General features: G+C 54.7%; 1 protein-coding gene across 2 annotated transcripts in view; it reads right to left on the bottom strand.

The window, feature by feature from the left end:
• TMEM184B (transmembrane protein 184B) overlaps nucleotides 1–16,344 on the bottom strand; it is a 48,597-nt gene that overhangs the window by 31,843 nt on the left and 410 nt on the right. Inside the window, exon 1 of one of the 2 annotated variants that reach the window (XM_029954222.1) lies at nucleotides 16,230–16,338. The exons of the other annotated variant lie outside the window; for it this stretch is intronic. The gene's annotated coding sequence lies outside the window, so the exon portion shown is untranslated. Of the gene's footprint in view, nucleotides 1–16,229; nucleotides 16,339–16,344 lie in introns of those variants that run through there. 2 annotated transcript variants of the gene reach the window in all.

The following is a 16,344-nucleotide window of genomic DNA, read 5'->3' as shown; positions in this document are numbered from 1 at the left end:
ACCACAGCCTCACCTGAGGGCCAGTCCACTCCATGGCATGTCAGCAGGGACAGTTGTCTCCCAGCACCTGGGTCATCAGTCCCTAGCCTGGCACTGTATCAGACACATAGGAGGGATTTGGAAGAGAAGAATCCATCAATTCGCTGACTGACTTTGCAGCACTGAGCCACCTGCTGCATAAATCACAGGCTTTCCATCGCCGGGTCCCCTCCCCACCATGGACAGTGCCCAGGGCTGGGCTGAAGGACCTGGACCTTTGGCCAGAGAGAGGAACAGGCTGGGTGAGGGCAGAGGATGGAGGCCACGTCACACTGTCCCACACCCAGCTTCCAAAGCAGAGAGGCCACACCAAGCAGGGCAAAGGGGCTTGTTCGATGAGGCCCAACAGGATACAACCCAGTCCACCTGGCGGTGGCCGCAGAAAGGGGAGACTGCTGAGATGGAGATGTGTTCACACCGGGAACCTTCTGGCCATGTTCTGGTTGCTTCCAGAATAAGGAAGCTCCCAACCAAATGAGGCTAGACATCCCCTGCAGCAAGAATACTGACCCTTGGGTAGTTCGCTCACCTATCTCCCCCTCAGCTGGCCTGCAACCTCCTGGAGCTCAGAGGTCACATCTCGTGCGGCTGTGATCCGGCCCCGGCCACACAGCCTGGAGACAGTCCACACTCACTACACCTGGACCGGAGAAGGGACAACTGGACGGGTGTCTGCCCTTCGAGGTTCCTTCCAACACTGAACCTCTGCGGCGGCCTCCGTCGCCACCAGGCCAGCCCTGGGGAGCGGAGCACTCTCTCGCTCCCCACTCCCGATCTTCGTCCCCACCAGCCTCGACAGACACCACTTCTAGGACCTATTCGAGTTTGCTCGAGGACCGTCTTCCCAAGTCTCCCAGAGCATTTGCCACCTGGTGATTAGATCTATCCCCTTAACCTCCTGTGAGTCAGACTCTGTGAGGGCAGGGACCATGTGCAGCACTAGAGAAGGGTTTACTGGCTCAACGCTTAGGGGGCAGAGGAAACAACGAGAAAAGAGGCATGGACACAGAACATGGGCAGGCACTCGGCCAGGGACATGCCCAGGGCAGAATCTCGGCAACTGGCCCCTGTTACAGATGGGGGTGGGGGGCAGGCAGTGCCTGACTGACAGACCCCTGCAGCTCTCCAGATGGACAAAGGTCCTCCCGACAGAGGTGCAGTTCCCCAGGAGGCCACAGGGGGTGCCAGAACGCAGAGCCCCACTGGGTCACCAAGCCACAGGGCTGGTGGGAACTCACCTTGTGGGTCAGAAAGCTAGGTTTTCCTGGGGCGCCCGGGTGGCTCACTCAGTTGAGCGTCTGACCCTTGATTTTGGCTCAGGTCATGATCCCAGGATCGCGGGATTGAGCCTCCGAGCTGAGCGTGGAGCCTGCTTAAGATTCTCTTTCTCTCTCCCTCTGCCCCCTGCCCCTCTCCCCAACTCACCTGCTCTTTCTTTCTAAAATTAAAAAGAGAGACGGAAAGAAGACCAGGCTTCAGAGGATCAAGGGTGCAGGGTCGAGCAAACCCAGCTCACAAGAAAAGGGAGGAGAGCCAGCTGAGGAATGTTCTCTTTACCCCACATGGGGCCCAGGAGAGCCAAACGCATTGCCAAGAGGGTGTTTGAGAGCACAGAACCAGACTAGAGAGACGTGGTGGGTCTTGAGTAAAACCCAGGCAAGCCTGGCAAGGCCTCATGAACTATGCCAAGCCCTAGAAGACCACCCAGAGGGCCGCAGATGCTCACTTCCCTAATACAGCCACGACCCCTCTTCCAGAAAAGCCATAAAGCTACGTGTGAGACCCGTCACCTGCCTTGGGAGTTGGGGATTTCAGAGAACACCTCACCATCTCCGAGTATTTCTGTTTCTCGTTGGAAGGGACACCTTGGTGTTACTTTCCCCATCCCCCGACTTCCTGTGCCGAAGACTGCACAATGCACACACACCCCTCCCCAAAGATGCCACATCCTAAACCCCTGAGCCTGGGAACATGTTGGCTCACACAGAAAAGGGACTCTGCAGGTGTGACTACACTGAGGACCCTGAGGTTCTCCCGGACTATCTGGGGAGGTAGGTTATGATCATGAGGGCCGGTATAAAAGGAGGCAGGAGACGAAGGGCGTGAAGGACATGGTGGAGCAGTGAGAGCAGAGCGGGCAGACCGGAAGGTGCCAGGCTACTGGCTCTGAGGACGGAGTTAGGGGCCACGGGCCACAGAATGCAAGTGGCCTCTAGAAGCCAGAGAAGGCAAGGAAACATTCTCCCGAGGGAGCGCGCCCACGCCAGCACCTTGATTTGGGCTCAGCGAAATACATTTTGGATTCTGGACCTCAAAACCGTAGGATGAAAAATTTGTATCTTAAGTCACTAGGTTTCTGGCAGTCTGCTGCAGAAGCCTTAGGAAAGTGATGCACCCAGTTTACAGATGAGGAAACAAAGGCTTGGGCTGGAGGTGGGGTGGGGGGCCTAAAGCGGTTTGCCCACAGCTTCTGGCTGAAGGGCTGCAGACACTGCCCTCGCCGCACCATCAAATCCGCAGATTTCCCGGCTGTGGGCTCTGCGCTCAGGCCACCTGGACTTGAGCTCCAGGCCCACCACTTATTAGTGCTGCGCCGTTGCCTCAACTTTCTCAGCTGTGAAATGGGCTTGCAAGTCACCCTGGCCTCAGAGAGAGCGGTGGGGAGTGAGCAGGTTAACACAGGAAAGCCCTCAGCGCTGAGTCTGGCCCCGTATCATGTTGTCTCTTATGATGATGACACTCCATCTTACGGCCACTTCATCCTGTGGGCTCTGAGATCCAGGCCCGTCCTGTCTCTGACTGTTTGATCTTTTTTAAACCTTCTGAGATCTGGGGCGCCTGGTGGCTCAGTAGGTTGAGCGTCTGACGTCAGCTCAGGTCATGATCTCACGATTCGTGGGTTCGAGCCCCACATCGGGCTCTGTACTGACAGCTCAGAGCCTGGAGCCTGCTTCAGATTCTGTGTCTCCCTCTCTCTGCTGTTCCTCCACTTGTGCTCTGTTTCTGTCTCAATAATAAATAAATAAATAAAGTATAAATAATAAATAATATAAATATAAATATAAATAAATAAAATAATATAAATATAAATATAAATAAATAAAATATAAATAATAAATAAATAAATAATAAATAAATTGGATGTTCATTTGTTAGGTTCAGACCCAAACCCTTCGGAGCTGCAGCCCCATTCAGGCAGCCGCCACATCCCCACAGGCTGAGCCAAGCTAGTGGCCCGTTCACAAGCCCATCTCCAGAATATTGCCGCAACCTGGGACAGGGGTTTTGTCGAATATATTTAATTTGTAAGAATATATAGGGGAGGGGGGCCTGGGGGGCTCAGTCAGTGAAGCGTCCGACTTCGGCTCAAGTCATGATCTCACAGTTCGTGGGCTCGAGCCCCACATCGGGCTCTGTGCTGACAGCTCAGAGCCTGGAGATGCTTCAGATTCTGTGTCTCCTTCTCTCTCTGCCCCTCCCCTGTTCATGCTGTCTCTCTCTCTCTCTCTCAAAAATAAACATTAAAAAATTGTTTTAAGAAATAAATAAAATGAAAAAGTATATAGGGAGTGGCACATGGGTGGGCCAGTCATTTAAGCAACTGATTCAGCTCAGGTCATGATCTCATGGTTCATGAGTTTGAGCCCCACATTGGGCTCTCTGCTGTCAGCACAGAGACTGATTGGGATTCTCTCTCTCTCTCTCTCTCTCTCTCTCTCTCTCCCCCTGCCCTTTCTCCCCATTTGCACATACTTGCTCTCTCTCAGAATAAACTTAAAAAATTATACATAGAAGTACACACACACACACACACACACACACACACACACACACGTAGGGGCACCTGGGTGGCTCAGTTGCTTGAGTGTCTGACTCTTGACTTAGGCTCAAGTCACAATCCCAGTGTTGTGGGGTCTAACCCCACATCGGAGGCTCAGCGTGGAACCTGCTTAAGATTCCCTCTCTCTCCATCTACCCCTCTCCCTTTCTCTCTCTCTCTCTAAAATTAGGGATGCCTGGGGAGCTCAGTCAGTTAAGCATCCAACTTTGGCTCAGGTCATGATCTCACTGCTTGTGAGTTTGAGCCCTGCGTCGGGCTCTGTGCTGACAGCTCAGAGCCTGAAGCCTGCTTCGGATTCTGTGTCTCCTTCTCTCTCTGTCCCTCCCCAGCTCATACTCTGTCTCTATCAAAAATGAATAAAGGTTAAAAACTTTTTTTAATTAAAAAAAAACATATATATATAGGTCTGCCTGGATGGCTCAGTAGGTTAGGTGTCTGACTTCAGCTCAGGTCATGATCTTCCAACTCATGAGTTCAAGCCCCACACTGGGCTCTGTGCTGACAGCTCAGAGCCTGAAGCCTGCTTTGGATTCTCTCTCTCTCTCTCTCTCTCTCTCTCTCTCTCTCTCTCTGCCTCCCACACTTGTGCTCTCTCTCAAAGATAAACAAACACTTTAAATATACACACACACACGGGAAACATTCCGTCTTAATCGTGACATCCCTCACTAGATGTAACATAACCTAGGAGAAGCGAATCTGAACTGGCCATTCTGGGAGCGGGGGAGGCTGATCCACATCAGAGCAGGTCAGCAGCCCGCACTCTGGCCCTCCACCAGAGGGGATTAGAGAACAGAGTGCCGGAGCTGGCCAATTCTGTCTGGGCAGAGCCTTCGGGAAGAGGGTCACATGCCCTCACGAGGGGGCAGGGTACCCCCTCGGCTCCCTTCCCTTTAAACAACACCCACAAGCCAGGCCCCTCCAGGGGCTCCTCATCTCTCCGCCTTCTCCCAGGGCCAAGTTCCCACGAACCTCCCAACCACAAAGGAAAAATACTCCAATCGTGTAGCTACCCTTTGCTCAGTAGGAGCAGAAACATCAGGAAACAACATGGTCATCCAAACTTGGCAGCATGGGCTGGCTTAAGTCAGCTTCATAATTAAGTAGTTGGGTGTTTTTTTTTTAATACACACCAGGTCAAATCTTGATCACTCTATAGTTTTCTCCCAAACCGTGAATGGATAGCCTGACTCTACGTCCCCTTAAATGTGACCACCTTGCCAGCCAGCAACACCCCACTTGGCACTGCACACACACTCCACGAACCTCAACTGCGAGCAGGCTGTCTAAGCAAGACCCCTGAACCTGCCCTGACCCGGGGGGCACCATGAGCAAGGAACCCAGCTCCTGCCCAGGGTGTCTCGGTGAGAAACCCCAACCTGAATTTCACTCCTGCCAACACGTGGGGTGAGTCGGCGTCCCTCCCCCGGTGTTCGCTCAGGTGCGCGTGTCCCACAGACGAGAACAAGAACCTCCATGCAGCCCTGTGCACACAGAGCAAGAGGTGGGACACAAGCCCGCCACCCATCCTCAGGGGAGGGGGTCACTAAATGGTGATACAGTGGAACAGTGGCCCCCACACAGCAGGGAAAAGGAACAAAGGGCTGCTAGTCACAATCCGGGCGCATCTCGGAGTCTTTCTAGGTGATTCCATTTCTGCCAAGGTCAAAGCCAGGCAAAGCGAGTCAGCAGTGATGAGGGGTGAGTGGTGGTTACCTTGGGAGGGAGCCCTGGGGGCCTTCTGGGCTCTGGGAATGTTCCGCAGCCTTGATTTGCACATGGTTTATATGGGTACTTACAGATTTGTAAAACTCACCGTGCTACAGGTCTAAGACTAGTGTATTTTGTTTATTTTAAACGTTTATCTATTTTTGAGCGCGGATTGGGGAGGGGCAGAGAGGGAGACGGAGGATCCAAAGCAGGCTCCATGCTGTCAGCAGAGCCTGATGCGGGGCTCGAACTCATGAACCGTGAGATCATGACCTGAGCCAAAGCCGGACATTTACCTGACTGAGCCACCCAGGTGCCCAGAATAATGTATTTTACTATATACAGTATGTTAACCTCCTTAAAAACTTTATAAGCATAAAATATTGGTGCATCTCGGGGGTTCTCAGGAGGATGCAAGGAAAGGATGCACAGGGCCCTTGCTCCTGCTTCTTCCTCCTGCTTCTGCTCCACTGCGCTGAGGTTCATAGAGGTGAACCAGGCCCTGTCCCCAGCAGCTTCCAATCATGCATGGACTTCGCCTTAAAAGAGCCCACGGCCAGGTGGGCCATCAAATACCTTGAATACAGTGCAAAGAGGCTTACGTGCCAGCCAAGGGGAACAGACAAAGAAGCCACAGAGGTCGGAGAGCCCTGCAGGGGTGGAGATGGACCTGGGCCCTGAAAGGCAGACAGGATTTGGTCACGTGAGGACCGCCAGGGAGGGAAAGGCAGGCAGCGAGAGGGACCGACGTGGGCAGAGGCATGGAGGTGGGAAGTCAGGGAGGCACTTGGAGGAAAAAGCAACTAGTCAAGTGTGGCCCAAGAAGGGGCCCAGGAAAGAGGGCCTAGAAGGCCCAGGGCTGAGTTCCACTCTATTGGGCTGTGCCTGGGGAAGCCCCTGCGGGTTTCAGAGGTAAGGAAGCGGGCGCATCAGAGCAAGGATTTAAACTGACAAGCCCGGGGCGCCTGAGTGGCTCCGTCCCTTAAGCATCTCACTCTGGATTTCAACTCAGGTCATGATCTCATGATTTGTGAGCCCGAGCCCCAAGCTGGGCTCTGCACTGATAGTGTGAAGCCTGCTTGGGATTCTCTCTCTCTCTGCCCCCTCCCCCAAATAAATAAACATTTTTAAAAATTAACAATAAAAAAATAATAAAATGACAAGACAGCCAACAGCAGTGTTTTGGAGGCAGGGGGTGACTACTTTCTCCGGGGCTGGGGCTGGGGTCGTTACTTACCAAGAAGCATCCAAACCTTTGCAGCTAGTCCCCTCTGAGACCCAAGCATGCATTTTGTTTGTTTTTTAAGTAAACTCTACGTCCAACATGGGACTCAAACTCATGACCCTGAGATCAAGAGTCGCATGCGCTGCAGACGGAGCCAGCCAAGGGCCTCCAAGGATGCATTTTTGATTAGATGGTGGTAGCAGCCTGAGTGAGGCTGGCAGGTCCTTGAGGGAGGGAGTGGCTGTACCCTTGACCTTCCTGCACCAGACGAGATGTAAGGATACAATTCTTATGGTTCTTGGGTCCCTAATTTAGTTTTTGGAAAAAATCATCTACTGCCATGACGCGGCACGCAAGCACTTCGAAGGGTCCCTTGCAACCAGCCTCCCAGCACCAGCCTGAACCCAGAGACACCACAACCACCGACTTGCTGCAGACTCCTGAGGTCTTGTGAACACGCAGAAGCAAGTGCACTTGACTTTCACACAGAGGGAGGCACACCAGACACATCGCCCTGCACCTGTTTCTTCCGCAGCAGCCTACGTCAGCCATTGTTCCGTGTCCACACATGGCATCTCGACCTTATTTTCCACAGCTGCACAGTATTTTGTGATTTAGATGGAGGGTAATTTGTTCCTGGCCCTCTGGGGAGGGACATTAGGCTCCTTCCAATCTTTTGCCAGTACCAATCGGCAGCAATGACTGACCTGCAAACAAATCATTTTGCACACACATTAAAACATCTGTAGGATGAATTCCTAGAAGTCCAACTGTTGGGTGAAAGTATACAAGGGTCTCCGCATTGGAAAATGTTGCCAGAGATACAGGATACATTTAACCCCCATAGAGGGGCTCAGTCAGTTAAGCATCCGGTCAGCTCAGGTCATAATCTCACGGTTCGTGGGTTTGAGCCCCGCATCGGGCTCTGTGCTGACAGCTCAGAGCCTGGAGCCTGCTTCAGATTCTGTGTCTCCCTCTCTCTCTGCCCCTTATCTGCTCATGTGTCTCAAAAATAAATAAAACATAAAAAGAAAAAACCCACCTAGAAATAAGCCTAATCGTTAGGAAGAACACTGACAATGTGTGGTCGTAAGAGTGCCCAGATGAAGAAACAGAGCAAAGCCCTGCTCGGCAGACAGAGCGCCGGATCAGGAGATGGTCCTGGGCCTGAATCAGCCCCCACTTCCCCAGGACCCCGGTCCACTTGTATTCTTCACCTTGTGGGGGAAGGGCCAGAGCTGCTCAGCCCCTCAGCCCTTCCCGGTGCGGACAGGCTCTGATGCCCCGGCCCCAAGGCAGGCGGAAGGGTGGACGGTGGCCAGAGTCACCACGAACACCCAGCCATAATCGGTGTGCCCGGGCACAGGTTACAGGGCCCAGGGGAGGAGCAGGCCACCGGGTACGCGACACGGGCAGGCCTGGCAGGAGAGGGTGGGAGGGGAGAGCCAGAGACAACCGAGTGTTTCCAGCCCGGCCCTCCCAAATGAGTGACAAGCACCTGGCGCTTCCCTTGCTCGGGCTGCAGGGACACCACCGCCACACGAGGCACACTCCAGGATGTTCGCTGCTGTGTCACCACGGACCCGTGACATAACATGTGCCTGACCAAAACGGCCACTGAAACCTCACTTTTCAAGTGGGCAGCCGGTGGAGGGTGGAGGCAGATCTCCGGAGGCCTAGTGTCCTCCCCGTGAGGACAGCTGGGTAAACACTGGCCAGGGCAGGGCTCCCTCCCACCTGCACAAACCCAGCTCAACTACGGAGAAGAGGGAATGAAAGGGTCCTTTACCCCCGACACGGCGGGAGAGACCTCTCGGCAAACCAAAGACAGCATTGGAGAAACCTTCACCTGCCTTCCGGTTTCCAACCCTCACGGACCAGAGGGCCAGGAACTCCTATAAATCAAATGCACTGAGGTTACTGCTGCTCGACATTTTCCTAACAAATGCATGGTGCCTCCGCTTTTCTTTGGAGAGCAAACGTGTACTGTTTTGGTCAATCTAGATTCTTACATTGACTATTTGCTTACAGTCCACAGACAGACTCATGGAGGGATGTACTTCCTGTTCCTGGAGGTGAGGCTGGGACCCCAGAGGCCCCCTGGAGTCCCCTCTGAAACTTCAATCTGATCCTCCCAACTTCGAGTGTCTGGTGGCAGGACTGGAGGCTCCAAGGGCATAGCTGTTCTGGGGGGAAGGGGGGGTGGGCACTCAGCAAAGCAAGGGCACAGGATTAAACCGAAGACCTGTGAGCTTCCCACCACAGGATCTAAGGCAAATTTACCCTTCTGGGCCTCAGTCTATCCAGCTCCCGCATGGGCACAATAATTCCAAGGCTCCTGGGCCACGCGGAGGCTTCAATGACACAATTGATAGGGAATGTAATTTGCAAACAGCAAAGCTCCACCCCAACTCTGGTGAGGATTAGTCACAGAGGCATTAAGACGCTGGGGCTCCTGGGTGGCTCTCAGTTGATTGATTGTCCGACTTCTGCTCAGGGTATGATCTCACGGTTCGTGAGTTTGAGCCCCGCGTCAGGCTTTGTGCTGACAGCTCGGGGCCTAGAGCCTGCTTCAGATTCTCTGTCTCCGTCTCTCTCTGCCCCTCTCCTACTTACTCTCTCTCTTTCTCAAAAATAAATATTTTTAAAGGATGTTACTATTAATTAATATTAATATCCTCACACACATCCCTTCACCAAGACCCACTGTTGTGCTTTGCAGGCACCCCCAATGACTGTTGATGGAATCCCAGATTCTGTTTGTTCTAGAACAAAAAACCCAAGCACGACAGGCAAGGGCTACAAGGCTCTGCCAGTGGCTATGGCAGCAGCAGCCATGGAGTTAGCTATTTTTCCCTCAGAGCCTTCGTGTACATGGTGACCCAGAGGGCTTTGCGGAGCAGCCCGGCCAGCAGAGTGCAGGTTCTCAGAGCCTGCCAGCAGGACAGGGCCCCCCGGGGGGCAGGCTGTCCACAGAAGTTGTAGCAGGAGAAAAACACAAGCACCAAACTCCACCGTGCCCTCCGGAGTGGGGAGGCTGTCTGATCTGAACATCCCTGCAGGGTGACAGATGCAGCAGGAACTTCTAGATGTCTCACCCCGCCCACTCTGAGGTAGGGGTGGCTGTCCCTGCCATCCCGGGACGCCCATGGCCACAGCAGGCACCAGACTCCACATACCACAGGTCCCCAGTGAGGAGACCAAAGTCTTCGGGACAATCACCAAGCAAAGTGCAGGTTGGAAAAGAAGCCACACACACACACACACACACACACACACACACACACACACACACCTACCTTCCCCACCCATCATCACATGTCCTGCTCTTACTCTAAACCGGACCCTCCCCTTGGGGAGCTCAAGGCTCTATAACCACGGATGGCCTGACCCGGGCCTTGCGGCACACTGGGAGGTGAGCAGAGGGAGTACAAATAGCCCCCACAGAGGGCAAGGGATGTGCCCAAGGTCATCACCCCAGTTCTCTGACTTCCAGGCATTTCTCTGCTGGCCACTCACAGCCATAGTGCCATCACGGTGCAAAAAGGGTGGGGATATCATCTTTCCCACAGATATGAAATAAAGCATCAGGGGTTCTGGGTTTTGTTTTTTTAACGTTTATTTATCTTTGAGAGACAGAGAGAGACACAGAGAGTGAGTGGGGGAGGGGCAGAGAGAGAGACACACAGAATGTGAAGCAGGCTCCGGGATCCCAGCTGTCAGCACAGAGCCCGATGCGGGGCTCGAACCCACAAACCGTGAGATCATGACCTGAGCTGAACCAAGTCAAACACTTAACTGACTGAGCCACCCAGGCACCCCAGGGGTTCTGTTTTTTAACTTCTCTAACTTTTAAAAATTTATATCTATGGCTAACTCATTAATTTCACGGGTAAATGCCTATGACCTGGCATGATGTGAACAATGAGATCATTCAGGACTATACCTAGAAAGAAATTACGCCCACACGTCAACAGTGACTATTTCTTACTTATGAAACTGGGGCTGATTTTTATGAAACTGGGGCTGATTTTTATTCTTACCCACTAATCTTCTGTGTCCCAAGTTCACTACAATCAACAAGGACTGTTTTCAAAACCAAGAGAAGCCTATTGTGTTTCAAAGGCTGAAAGACAGAAATCAACCCCGCAAACTTTCCGTTAAATACTCAACGGCTCGCGTGTGACTTTTTAAAACATGGTAGAGCAGGAAGTGAGGCAGGTCAGGCACAAAGGTTTTCTGGGTGGGATCTTCCCGCTCTGGTTTCCGCCCCACCGAGAAGGAAAAGGAGGTGACTGGGGGGCTTCCTGCCTCTCAGCACAGGCCCGAGACCCCCCAGACCCCAGGCTCTCCTGTGTGCCCCATGGGCTCCCGACGGAAGCTTGGTTCTAATCAACAATCCTGTTCTGATTAATCCTGGCCTTAATATCCGGCACTCCTCAAAAATAATTCCAGCTTTGTCCTGAGTGGCAACGGCATTAACCCACGCAGTCATGCCTCTGCACAGTCGAAAACTTTTTCAGCACCTACTCTATGCAAGGCGACGTGCCAGACACTGGGCCCTCGATCGTCAACCCAAGGCTGGAAAAGACCAACCTGAGGCTACACATCATCCTTCCAAGGTCTGCTCCGAGCACAGGAGCAACAGAAATGTGAACAAATGCGGCCTGGGTGTGCAGCCTAATTCCCACATCTCAACTCCCACTGCCTGAGGCGTTCCCTGCCACCCTCCCCTGCCCAGTCCAGTGGCAAAGCGGGGCCCGAGAACAGGTCCCAGTAGAGAATGCTGGTAGCTCAGTGGCCCTGAGCTCAGGGGCCCACGCTGCACCCCACTGAGCAGACATGGAGGCAGAGGAGGGGAGGGACCGTGAGAAAACCCAAGATCTCGAGACCGTCCAATTCTCTCCGCAGCCCCCTCACTTTACTGCTCCTTCTGGTCCTCTTCAAGGCTGAGATCACATTCGATTAGCATTTGCTGAAGGTCCACTAGGTGCTAAGATCCGAGGCCAAATAATTTTACAGACGGGAACTCAGGTTTGCTTCACACGTGCTGTTCACTCTGCCTGGAACCTGCTTCCTCTCCGTTCAGTGTCAATGTCACCTCATTAGAAACGTGCCTGCTCAGGCAGGAATGCCCTGATGTTCCCTCAGAGTGCCCACGACAACTCTCGTGGCCCCTGTTTGCTGCCCCTTTCCCCAGCAGGACTCAGCTCCCTGTGCTGTCTGACACACAAACATGCAGGGGTTTTCTGTTTTTGTTTTAAATAGGCTCCACCCCAAAGGTGGGGCTTGAACTCAGGACCTTGGGATCAAGAGTGCTCAACTCACTGAACCAGCCAGGCGCCCCAGCAACACCTCTTGCTTAAATAAACTAAGCCGCCTGTAATGTAACAATAAAAGCCAGCGTTCACTGAGCAGGTATTATGTGCCATGAGCCGGGCTGAGCTCCACGCAGTCATGAGGTCAGGACAGCCGCGTGACGGCGGCTATTATTACTCCCTGGGTTACGGATGTAGGAAACTGCATCATTTCCTCCCCTAATTATAAAGAACAGAAATTCAAACCTGGTAAGCAACTTGCCCAAGGCCACAGAGGGCTAACAAGAGAGCGCCGCTCTGAACACCTTCCAATCTAAATGTCTCCCAGGCCACCAGGACTGCTCAACCTTAACCCTCCGCCCTGCAGCGCCCAAAGGGGCGTATTTCTTTCTCCCCTGCTGCCAGGGACCATTTGTCCCCTTCCTGAATTCTCAGCCTCCTCCTCTCCCAAGGCACCCAGTTCAGAAATCTTCGGACCCCTCCACTCGTGTCCTACACCCCAAGCTCCCACGCCTGATGCGATGAGGATGTCACGCGCAATGGTCCCACAGCTTTCGGCCCAGGGGCCCAGCGAGGACAGAAGCTGCAAGAATGCTGGCCCCTTGACATCCAGCAGGGCAGGCAGGGAGAGCCAGCACCTCCGCAGTGAACTCAAACGTGGGGCCTGGAGTTAAACCCAGCTTTCCAGCCCCTGCTCCGTCCGACTCCACTCTGCTCCAATTCACGGCGCTGCAGAGCGTAGGGGCTTGACAGCCACTATAGCTCCCAAGAGGGAAAGCGGGCTGCCCTCGGCTGGAGAAGTCAGGCAGGACCCACAGGCCCGGGACAGCCAGGGAGGACTCTGGTTCCTGTTCAGTGGAGTCACTTCACAGTTGGCCCCAGAAGCCAGTGGGAGGGAAGACCCCATGAGAACAGTGTGCTCCAGAGCCTGTCCTGGGTCGCACGGGGTCGTCACAACCAGAAGCTGCTGGAAGAAGAAATAGGAAAGGCAGCTGGGCCTAAAATAAAAAGATGCCTGTGGGGAGAGCGTTCAGAGAGAAAGCAAAAAAGGCGAGAAGGGGAGACCAGGGGTTCTCGGAGTTCTCTGCAGGAATGAGGGAAGGAGAGACGGTACCACCGCCCCTCGTGTGTGTAACACATGGCTGAGGAGGCCTAAACTCATTTTTGTAACCATCAGGGGCTCCCTGTTGACCACACCGAGGTCAAGTTCAAACTCCTCAGCGGGGCCTTCAAAGATCTTGATGCTTAGGTCCACTGTGGCCACATCTGGGAGGCGAGGTATGCCAGGCCTCCACACTCTGCCCGGGGGGCTCCTCATCCTTCTCACTTCTAGAAGACTTCTGGCACGCCGTGGGGTCAGTGGGGGAAGAGCTTGGGCTCTGAGACCAGACCCTTGGGTTCAAAGCTCAGCTCCACCAACTACCACCGCTTGAACCTTCTGGGCAACTCTCTGCAGAGCAGGAAGGTGACTAATCCCACCTTACCAGGTGGGGGTGGGGGGGTATGAAACACAGTAACTCATCAAAGCGCTCTGAGCTGTGCCTGGCACACAGTAAGTGCTTAATAAACAAGCTGTTGTTCCTATTGTCCTCTGCACCCCTTTGAGGCCTCTGTTTCAACCACAAGTAGAGCACTGTCTTGCATATTTGTTACACATTGGACTCCTTCGGCCAGCCACAGCCTTTTAGAAGGCACCGCCCACCATTCAGGACTCTGTCCCCCAGGCCTAGCATGGAGCCCGGCACACAGTAGGACTTCAGCAAGTACTTACCGCCACGGTGAAGGCCCATGGCAGGCCCCACACAGAGCTCTCCCAGGGCCCAGCTGCTGGCCCCCCACAACTCCTACACCAATTCCCCAGCCTCCATGCCCCACGGAGGAAGGGCATTCGCTGTTACTCGGTTTCAAAACAATGAAGGGCTGTACTCTGCCTTACTGAGTTTCCACTCTAGGGAATGAACGGGGAGAAATGAGCACAGCAGGGACTGGAAATAGCACTGAGCCCCTCTCGGGGCGAGAGCTGGGCTGGCCCACAAGAAAGTAGGAGCAAAACCTGAAAGAGGGAGAGCAAACAGCCTCCGGACAGGAGCCCAAGCTCCACGGGGGTGGGCCAACACGAGGGAAGTGGGACAAGGCGCTCACTCACACCCATTCTGCCTTGAAGGTCTCCTGTCTGCCCACTTGGAGAGCTTTAGAAGGGGTTCCCACCACCATGTGGCAGCAACTTACAACACATCCAGAACCCCAAGGGCCGCACGAAGGCACCCCAAGTTGCCTATGGTCCCCAGTTGGGGGGGAGGACACAGCGGAATTCAGTGTCTTCTCCACCCCAATGAGCTAATGGGCCCTGGTGTCTAAGTGGGGGTCACTATCTCCACCCATCGCCCCAGCAGACCAGGCCAGGCACCAGGCCCCATTCATCTTCAGACACCTGTGCCCCTAGCACGGTGCCCAGCATGCAGGAGATGCTCAGTCAGCAACCAGGCAGCCAATGCTGGCAGCAAGAGAGGTCCTGGCTCAAGAATGTCTCCAGGGAGATCTGCCACGCACCAGGGACAAGAGAGTCAGGAGCTTCCCCCCCCCATCTCAGTTTCCTCAAGTGCACGCAGGGAAGACAACGGCTCTGTACGCTCACAGCCACTGAGAAACTTAATGGGGGACACATATGGGGTAAGTACCAAAGCATGTGACGAATGCTTATCATCCTTCAAAGCCTCAGCTCCCCACGTGCTGGACCTCTGCCACTGGCCACCTTCCCCTCCTCCAGCAGTGAACCCACCCTGCGCTGCCGCTGTTGTTTTGTATTTTTCACTTCATCGTGATTACTCGTTTCTAAGTTTGATTCCTCCTCCCACCAACCCAAGAGCGCCCAGAAGCCAAGGGCATCAATAGTTGGTGTCTGAGGTCTGACAAAATGGGCACACGGGTCAGGTGGCTGGGGCCCTCCCACCCCAGGGTCCCAGCACCGATACACACAGCACCCTCTCACAAGACATCCTGATGTGCGGAGCCTAGGGGGCCCACCAAGCATGCCACAAAGGAACACAGATGGAAAGGACATTGCGAACATAACCTGTGAAGAAAGTCACACCTCTGAGACCTGCATCTCCTTGGAGGTGCAGGTGAACTTGTTTGCCTGGCTGACTCCGCAGCACACAGGCCTCCAGGGCACAGATTGCTGCTTCTCTCCTTACACGAAACACCCAGCAGTCAGATAAATATTACATGGCCTTCACCTCACACACAGGTAACTGGCGTGCAAACATCGGCTTTGCGCCATGGTGCCCTGGGCAGGCGGGCACACCCATGCATATATGTATATAATATCTGGCCTTGCACAACCCCAGAGAGAACATGAATTCGGAACAGATACCCATGCCCCTCCCTCAACCCTCTTGCCCAGCCATGGCCTGGAGTCAGCTAGCACCGAACCTGAGCAGTGTGCCCAGAGAGGAAATGTACAACCCACGACGGGATGGACGCATACACCCTAGCGCAGCCTCTCAGTCCCTTTCCAACCAAATATCCTCTGAGCCCCAGGTTAGCCTCGATGCCCCTTCAAGCAGTTGGCTTAGATGCAAGACGTGTACACCCTCCATGCGAGCATCCCCAAAGGCCTGGCCAGGCCAGCCATACTCCCAGATCACAGCCACCCGCACAGGGCACGGATGCCTCCCCCACTCGGTGGTGCCAGGCGCCAGCACACCCACCGGGCACACACAACCTCACTTGCGAAGGGGCTGTCCATCCGCCTTCCCTCTCCCCCAGCCACCCCCACAGGCAGGTCCGATTACACTCCAGGCGAGGGCCTGCCACGCTGGCGAGGAGGGGGCCAAGGCACACCCACGGGCAGCCCGGCGACCCTGCGGGGCGGGGAGGGGGCGCAGGGCCGGACTGGCTGGGCGGCGGACGCCCCCTCCCTCGTCGGACGAGCCGGCCACCTTCGTGCCTCCCCCTCCCAGGGACTTGCGGCAAACGCGACCCGTGGGGCGCTCCCCGCGCGGGCCTCTCCAAAACGGAGCAGCCCCCCGCCCCCGGGAGCCCGCAGCCACCCCCCTTTCAGGGCCTCCGGCGCGAGGCCGGCCAGGCTGGGTACCTCAGGAGCCCATGGCTTCGGCGGCGGTGGCGTGTGCGGGCGGCGCGCGGCAGCGGGACTCTGCTGGCGGGACGGGCAGGCGGCGCCGCAGCCCCGGTGTCTCGCCGCCGCCGGC

The sequence above is a fragment of the Suricata suricatta genome, chromosome 10, assembly GCF_006229205.1.
Source record: "Suricata suricatta isolate VVHF042 chromosome 10, meerkat_22Aug2017_6uvM2_HiC, whole genome shotgun sequence".
Taxonomy (NCBI): domain Eukaryota; kingdom Metazoa; phylum Chordata; class Mammalia; order Carnivora; family Herpestidae; genus Suricata; species Suricata suricatta.
The sequence above is the reverse complement of the archived record's forward strand: the minus strand, read 5'-3'. Positions and strand labels throughout refer to the sequence as shown.